Here is a 9,502-nt window from a genome sequence, read left to right on the forward strand (position 1 = left end):
CGCGCTCGCCGCCTCCCGCCGCCTTTCAAAGGCACTGCCGGCGCTCAGCCAAGTAACTCAACCGCTGACTCCTGGCCGAACCGGGGATTAGGGCGAGGGCGGTGCTCCGCCGCAGGGGCCTATGGGAAAAAGCTGTCCCGGCGCGTGCGCGCGGCTGCCGCGGGGCGGCGCCGGGCGGCTCCTGGGTACCAGAGGTCCCGCTCGCCCCATCAAGGCGCTGCCGCCGCTGCCGCCGCTGCCGCTGGTGCTGCTTCTGCGACCCCGACCCCGCCCTGCCCCGCCGCGCCTGCGGAGACTCGGGAAAGTGCCGGGTGGGCAAGGGGCGGTCTCCGCGTCCTCGAATCTGCTCTTTCAGTTGTTTTCTCGACGTGACCTTAAGTCACCGAGAACTAACTGGGGCGCCCGGTCCAGCGGTCGAAGGGGAACCGCAGGGTCTCTGCCTGACCGAAATGGTAACCTGGCAGCAGGGGAAGCTGACGAGAGGTTCTAGAAGTCGCCTGAGAACTTTGCGCCATCGGCAGCTCCTGCCTAAAATCGTCGGGAGCTGCTAAAATCGTCTTTAGGAAGGCTGGCAGCCAAGTTTGACACCCCAGCGTTCCATACAAGGATGGACGGTGACTTGGGAGGTAATTTCCACATCTCGCCATTTGTGTTCAGGGTCGAGGCTTATGGACGATACGACGGGAAGACGAGGGAAGGACGATGGATGCGAACACGTCCACGGACGCATCGCCCCAGCTCCGAACTGCGTCGGCCCACTGCTGGCATCGCGGCAAAGGGGCAAGGCCAGGCCAGGCCCGCAGACGGTGCCTCCTAACTTCGCTGTTGACCCCAAGCGCAGACTGTCCTACAAACGGGGCAGAAAGGATGAGTTGGGTTCCTAGTCATTAGAAGTCTTTTGAGGTTTCTGTTTAAAATTTTAAAGAGATTTAGAAACACTAGGCATCTTTTGGTGGGAAAGTAGAAGAAAGACAGCTTTTTCTTTCTGCGTGAAAACCAAAATGTAAAGATATGGCTTATACTAGGTGAGCGTTCCCACCTATAAGGGTCAAATTCGGAATAAAATTGAAGAGTGTTTGAAAATCAACTCAATGCCAAGTATGGAGGATGCAAAGACGAATTGGACAATGTCTGTTTTCATAAGTTTACAACTTAGTAAGGAAAAAAGAGAACCAGACTTGTGAAGAGAACGTATTTCAAGAAGAGTGAATGCAATATGTAGTCTGGTTTGGCAAGAAAATAATGCTGCTGTAGAAGGGCATGATGAGTGATAAGCTCCATGGGTGCGGTTAAAGATGTTGTGAAAGGCCCCACATTCTCAGCTGGTTTTGAACACAATTGAACAGAACCTTTGTAAGTGTGAATTTGTGGTACTGGAGAAATTGACTCTCCACGTAGGAAAAAATTAAAGTATTACCTGGCAAAAATACAAAAACTCCAGGTGAGTAAAGATGTAAATGTAAAAGGCAAAATATTATACTTTGATAAGAAAATATAGGCGTGTATGTTCATGACTTCGGTGGTCAGAAGGATTTCATACAACATTATACTTTATTTATTTATTTATTCATTTATTTATTTTTTGCGGTACGTGGGCCTCTCACTGTTGTGGCTTCTCCCGTTGCGGAGCACAGGCTCCGGACGCGCAGGCTCAGCGGCCATGGCTCACGGGCCCAGCCGCTCCGTGGCATGTGGGATCTTCCCGGACCGGGGCACGAACCCGCGTCCCCTGCATCGGCAGGCAGACTCTCAACCACTGCGCCACCAGGGAAGCCCAACATTATATTTTTAAAAAAGACATCGTAGTGGAAAAAAATCGTAGATTTAATGATGTTATAATTTGAAAACTTCCATGTAACTAAGTAAATTAAAGATAAGGCACAAACTTGGAAGGTATATTTACAAAATACAGAATTTCATAAGTGTTCATTTCTAGCACATACTGAAGAACTAAAATCAACAAGGAAGAAAAACAACCTAATAGAAAAATTGGAAAAGAATATGAAAAGACAAATCAGACCTTCACTAGTCATCAGGGAAATGCAGATTAAAGACAAGATAATATGTCACATCCATCAGAATGACAACAATGTGAACCTAAGTCAAGGGTATAGAGAAATTAGAATTCTCTTAACACTGCTGGTAGAATTGTAAAGTATTACAACTGTTTTTGAGAGCAATTAGACAATATCTGGTAAAGGTGAAGATGCACATATTCTGTAACACAAACACTTTTTAGACTTAGGTATGTACCCTAGAAAAAGGCTTGCATGTGTGACTAAATATATACAAGTATGTTCTTTGTAGCATTTTTTGTAATAGTGAATTATTACGTGCAACTTACATCATTATCAATAAAATAATGAAAAATTGTATAATTAATAGATAATTATGATGCATGAAAATTAATAACTTGGAGCTGCTTATAAACAGAGTTAAATTTCTTTTAATAAATAACAGGGACTTCCCTGGTGGTGCAGTGGTGGTGTATGTTCTTCTAGGAGTTTTATGGCTTCAGATCTTATATTTGAGCCTTTAATCCATCATAGAATGAGTTTGGAGGTGTTCCTTCCTCTTCAATTTTTTTGGAATAATTTGAGAAGGACCTAACTCTTCTTTAAATGTTTTGTAGAATTCACCTGTGAAGCTACCTGGCCCGGGACTTTTGTTTTGGGGGAGTTTTATTATTACTGAGTCAATCTCATTACTGGTAATTGGTCTGTTCATATTTTCTGTTTCTTCCTGATTCATCCTTTTTTTTAAATTAATTAATTTATTGGCTGCGTTGGGTCTTAGTTGCTGTGTGCGGGCTTTTCTCTAGTCGTGGCGAGCAAGGGCTACTCTTTGTTGCAGTGTGCGGGCTTCTCATTGTGGTGGCTTCTCTTTGTTGCGGAGCACAGGCTCTAGGCACACGGGCTGCAGTAGTTGTGGCACGTGGGCTCAGTAGTTGTGGCACACGGGCTTAGTTGTTCCGCAGCTTGTGGGATCTTCCCGGACCAGGGCACGAACCCACGTCCCCTGCATCGGCAGGCGGACTCTCAACCACTGTGCCACCAGGGAAGCCCGAGTCTTGATTTTTTATCCATGCAGCCACTCTGTGACTTTTGATTGCAGCATTTAATCCATTTACAATGAAGTTATTATTGATAGGTAGGTACTTATTGCCATTTTTAAATTGTTTTCTGGTTGTTTTTTGTATATTTTTTGTTCCTTCTTCTTTTGCTTTCTTCTCTTATAATTTGATGACTATGTCACGGTTATGTTTGGATTCCTTTCTCTTTTTTGTGTATCTGTAAGTTTTCATTTTGTGGTTACCATAAAGTTTATATATAAACACACACACACATATATACATATAATTATATTATTGTATAAATTACACATATATAAACATATATATGATTATATATTATATAGATATATGAATTATATATATATAATTATTTTAAATTGATCTCTTAAGTTTGAACTCATTATAACAACACTACCTTTTTACTCCCTCCCCCGACTTTTAATGTATTTGAAGTCAAATTTTACCTCTTTTTGTTCTGTGTATTATTTCACTACTTATTGTGAATATAGATGATTTTACTCCTTTTGTCTTTTAATGTTCTTACTAATTTTATAAGTAGTTGATCTAAACCTTGAATGTATTATGCCTTTACCAATGAGATTTTTTCCTTTCATAATTTTTATATTTCTAGTTGTAGCCTTTTCTTTTCCACTTAGAGAATTCTCTTTAACATTTCTTGTAAAGCTGCTTTAGTAATGCTGAACACTTTTAGCTTTGGCTTGTCTGTAAAACTCTTCATCTCTCCTTCAAATCTGAATGATAACTTTGCTGGGTAGAGTATTCTTGCTGTAGGTTTTTTTCCTTTCATCACTTTGAATATAGCATGCTACTCCCTTCTGGCCTGCAAAGTTTCTGCTGAGAAGTCAGCTGATAGTCTTACGGGAGTTCCCTTGTGTGTAAGTAGTTGCTTTTCTCTTGGTGCTTTTAAGATTCTCTCTTTATATTTAATTTTTGCTATTTAACTATAATGTGTCTTGGTGTAGACCTCTTTTGGTTCATCTGTTTGGGACTCTCTTTGCTTCCTGGACTTAGATGTCTGTTTTTTTCCCCAGGTTAAGGAATTTTTCACCTATTATTTATTCAAATAAGTTTCCTGCCCCTTTCTCTTTCTCATCTCCCTCTGGAACTCCTATAATGAGAATGTTAGTATGCTTGACATTGTCCCAGAGGTCTCTTAAAATATCCTCATTTTAAAAATTCTTTTTTCTATTTTCTGTTCAGCTTGTGTGGTCCCCAGTCACTGATCCATTCCTCCATATCATCTAATCTCCTGTTGATTTCTTCCAGTGTATTTTTTATTTCAATTGTTGTCTTCTTCATTGGTGCTGTACTGTGTGTATATGTGTGTTGGGTGTGCAGGAGTAAAGTTAGTCTGACACATTGATTGAGTGAGGTCAGAGTCAGCCAAGGGAGGCCCAGACACATCAGTTCTGTATAACATTCCTGTGGCCAGGGGCTGAGTCAAGCTGAGGTAAAACAGTTGCTCACAACCTTAGAACTTCTCTGTTGACTCCAGACGGGGCACCTGCCTACCTGTCAGGGAATATTGGGTGGCTTCTATCAACAACAAAAACTGGACAAGTAAAGAGGTTGATTATTCTGGCTGTTGCAATATAGACAGCTCCCCGGATCTGACTGTCAGGGTGTTTCACTCAGGAGGTTTTGCCTTAGACCTTCATGGAAAGGGGTGAGCAGTGGCTTCTGGGGGTTGTTCTGCAAGCAGAAGTCTGTCAGGTATCTGAACAGGAAATGTCTTTCTCCGCAGTTAACAAGTTTCAGGAGGACAAAGGGGTCTAACCTTGCCTAACCAGTCATGATAAGTCGTTCTAATCATAGCTAATTACTAATGAGACATAGAGCAGGAAATTGGAGACTTTGTCAGCAGGTCTGGGCAGAAGAGAAAGGTCTGTGTTTGTTGATCTTGTCAAACAAACATAACTTGTCTCAGAACAATGTAGGGATTAGAGTAATTTCTGAGGAATTTTGGCCAGAATACAAAATACACACACTTCATCTCCCTTGCCCCTTCCCCTTGCTGCTGATTCTGAGAGGTCTTGTGTAGAAAGGGTGGTATTTTTGGAAAAGGTTGGTGTGCCTAGAAATAGAGACACAGATGTAGAGAACAAAGGGACACCAAGGGGGGAAGGGAAGGGTGGGATGAACTGGGATATTGGGATTGACATGTATACACTAATATGTATAAAACAGATAATGAGAACCTGCTGTATAACACAGGGAACTCCACTGTACAGTAGAAACTAACACAACACTGTAAAACAATTATACTGCAATAAAAAAAAAAAAAAAGGTTGGTGTGCCTAGCGTATACGTGGGGTTAGGAGTCCTGCGATTTAAGGATGGAAAAACAGATTGGGCCTCATCGTGAAGGGCCTCAGGTGCCAATTAGTAATTTACCCGCATGCAGTGTTGCTCTGCCAAAAGTTCAGAGAATGAAATCTTGCAGAAAAATAACTCCAGCAGTGGAGGGGTATATAAAGGCAGGACCAGTGAGAAGCTGGTAGTCTAACAAGAGAGGCTATGACAGCAGGTAGGATGAGAGATGATTAGCCTTAGAAATGGGTCATGGTCAGATATTTGCAGGTAGGACTGATAGAATCTGGTGGCCATTGAGCCCTGTGGCCTGTGGAATTGGGTCTATTAGAACATGGTGGTGTTGCAGAGAGCGTGGACTTTACAGCTAGGCCAGCCGAGTTCAGTATGATTCTGGCATTTACTAGCCCTGTGATTCTGAGCAAGGAATGGACACTTTCAGAGTTGAGTTCTCTTCTGTAAAAACAGGCATAATGCCACTTACTTCTTTTTTTCCGCAAAGATTGAATGACATGTATGTGAATCTAATATAGGGTCTGGCACAAAATAAGCAATTCATACATTTGAGTGCCCTTCAGCTGACATTCAAGGCTTCCCATATTTTGTTTCCCAAGCATCCTTCTAGACAGAAGGCCCACACTCCTGTAGCATTGCCCTCCCTCCAAAAATATAGGCCTACGTGCGATTTCTCAGACGTGACCTACTCTTTCTGATCTCTGAGTCTCTGCTCATGCCATTTCTTTGCCTGGACTAGCCTCCCTCTCCTCACTTCTGATTGCTTTCTGGGGGAGTCCATTCTTCTTAAAGGCTGTGCTTCAAATAGTACCTCCGCTAAAAACACATCCTCTAGATCCCCAGGTGGAAATGATCTTTCCTTCTGGTAAACTCCTAAAGCACTTTATTGCAACCACTCTAAAGATTCTTACACTATACAGGTATCCGCTGCTTTTCGAAAGGCTGCTTTACACCACTTCACTTTTGCAAAAACCTACATTAGTACCTGTTTTCACTAACCGAAAGAAATCCCACAAGGATTTTTGCTTTTACAAAAAAGGCTAAAAGCCAAAATAGCGCTCAGTGTTTGCTTTGCCATTATAGAGGCGGCACCACCCAGAGCAGTGAGAGTGACACTGCCAGGCTCCTTCCTGGAACCACACTTAGCATCTCAGCATCCAGCATCCATAGCTTTGAACTGTGTCTATGAGCACCTGTGCTTTCTCTCTTTATTTTGTGCATCCGTTAGTGTTACCCCATTTTGGCTTAAGCAAGGTTTGGTAGGAAAGCTGTACTCTCAGATACCAGGAGGAACCTGTACTGCACTTTACCTGGCTATTTTAGTATTTTTTTCCCTTAAATATCCATTTATTTTTTAATTAATTAATTAATTTTTGGCTGCGTTGGGTCTTCTTTGCTGCGCACGGGCTTTCTCTAGTTGCAGCGAGCAGGGGCTACTCTCTGTTGTGGTGTGTGGGCTTCTCATTGCGGTGGCTTCTCCTGTTGCGGAGCACAGGCTCTAGGCATGCGGGCTTCAGTAGTTGCGGCATGCGGGCTCAGTAGTTGTGGCTCGCGGGCTCTAGAGTGCAGGCTCAGTAGTTGTGGTGTACGGGCTTAGTTGCTCCGTGGCATGTGGGATCTTCCCAGACCGGGGCTAGAACCCATGTCCCCTGCATTGGCAGGTGGATTTTTTTTATTTTTTTATTTTTTTTATTTTGGGGTGTGTTGGGTCTTCGTTTCTGTGCGAGGGCTCTCTCCAGTTGCAGCGAGTGGGGGCCACTCTTCATCACGGTGCGCGGGCCTCTCACTGTCGCGGCCTCTCCTGTTGCGGAGCACAGGCTCCAGACGCTCAGGCTCAGTAGTTGTGGCTCACGGGCCCAGTTGCTCCGCGGCATGTGGGATCTTCCCAGACCAGGGCTCGAACCCATGTCCCCTGCACTGGCAGGCAGACTCTCAACCAGTGCGCCACCAGGGAAGCCCCTGGCAGGCGGATTCTTAACCGCTGTGCCACCTGGGAAGTCCTACCTGGCTCTTTTAGATAAGTATTTTCTCTCGTCTAGGTAGCATCCAATTAGTTTTTCTATTCACTATAGTACTTAATTCAATGTACAGTGTTATCAAAAGTAGATATTTAATAGACTGATATGCTTGACTTGGATAGAGAAGAGGCGAGCAGTCAATCAAGTGCTCGCTGTGGGGGAGGGAGAAGGATGGGATGTGCCCTTGCCAGCCAGACATTAGTGGGGACGCACTGCTGCCGATCCTCATTTTACTGCCATCTTTCTGGTTTAATCTTTGTAACTTGTAATTCCTCCACAGCATCCAGGTGGGGCAAAATTCAACACATAGGCCAGGAAGGAGTGTTTCAGACACCACCACCTTACTAGTTTGTTGAGTTTTGAGTTTGTCTGTATGTTTGACCTGTTTCGTGAGCTACTGGCTTAATTTAGGTGGGAGACAAAGATATTTTTAGCTCTAGGACTTAAGTGTTATTTCTGTAAGAAAAACATAATTTTTTTTTTTTTTTTTTTGCGGTACGCGGGCCTCACTGTTGTGGCCTCTCCCGTTGCGGAGCACAGGCTCCGGACACGCAGGCTCAGCGGCCATGGCTCACGGGCCCAGCCGCTCCGCGGCATGTGGGATCTTCCCGGACCGGGGCACGAACCCGTGTCCCCTGCATCGGCAGGCGGACTCTCAACCGCTGCGCCACCAGGGAAGCCCGGAAAACATAATTTGACAAATGAAATCATGATCTGGGCTCATAGCAGTTTCAGAATCCAATTATCTGATTTAGTGACACACTCTGGCTTTTCTCACTTAGAAGTTTTAACTTCTGAAGTATGCATGGCTTAGTTTTATGAAGTTAATTTTGGGTCCCTTTCAGCACAAGAAGACAGGGGAAGATGGTATTGAACTGAGCAGCAGGAAAGCCAGTCTGCAATTGAAACGTTTAAAGAAAACACTGGCGTTTTTGTAATGGACAACTAGATGCGATACTGTTTTCTTAACCTCTTCTGTAAGGAAAAGCAGTTTTTGAAAAAGAATGCCTAATATTCATACTTAAAAATGAAAAACAAACAGCTATAGTTTGTGTGAAAGGTCTTTATTTTGTTTTGAACAATATTAAAACAAATTATCGGGCAGTTCAGTAACACAATGAGCACATGTTAGAGTTAATCTTTTAAAAGGCACCTCTGGTGCAATTACAGTAAAGTAATAGAGACAATTCAATAGTTATTTATCTTGCCACCTTATAAAACTGCCTGTTCATTTTACATTGTTCTTTTAATGTTCTTCAGTGAATCGCTGCATTTCATAAAAAATTCAACGTCCTATTATGAAATGTACTTCTATTGATTGACTTATTTTAATTCTATTTACTGTTAGTAACATCATCAATGAATCATATTTAAAAGACATTTTAAAATACTATCCTTTATTCTTGTGCTAAAGTAATCATTCCTTCACAGAGTCCGAAGAAAGTGTTTTAAGCACCCAAATGTGAATGAAGTGGAACTTTGTGATGTAAACCTTCTAGGAATAAAAGTTGGGTAAACTAGAACTTTTTGTTGTTGCTATTATTTATACTTTTAAAATAGTTTTATTCTGCTGTCATTTTTAATTATACAATTTTAAATTGTATGATTTTGTAAAGAAGATTTTAACATTTTTTAGAAAACAGGCATGATCTAATATTTTAAATTAAATTTATAATGTAAAGTTACCTTCCCAATGCTAAATCAAAATCAAACACATTCTCTAAAGAACATTCACACTTTCAGTTTTTCACAGATATATGTACAGAGAATCATAAGTTTCAGCTCATCTGATTAGAATAATTTTCTTATAAAGAAAAACACCCTTTACATATTCTTTCACAAAGTTACTATTGTATGATTAATGTTGAAACCCAACTAAGCTAAAAAATGTTTAACAAATTTTGTACACTGTGTTCTTTCATTTTTAAGTTTAAAATAAAATTTAAAAATTATAAAATACTATAAAAATTGTTATAAGTTGAAAGCTATATTGACATATCTTTCTCAATAAATGAAATATGCTTTAACATAGCTACAGTACAAACAGCACATTTTAACTCCTGAT

Source organism: Hyperoodon ampullatus (assembly GCF_949752795.1).
Source record: "Hyperoodon ampullatus genome assembly, chromosome: 17".
NCBI lineage: Eukaryota > Metazoa > Chordata > Mammalia > Artiodactyla > Ziphiidae > Hyperoodon > Hyperoodon ampullatus.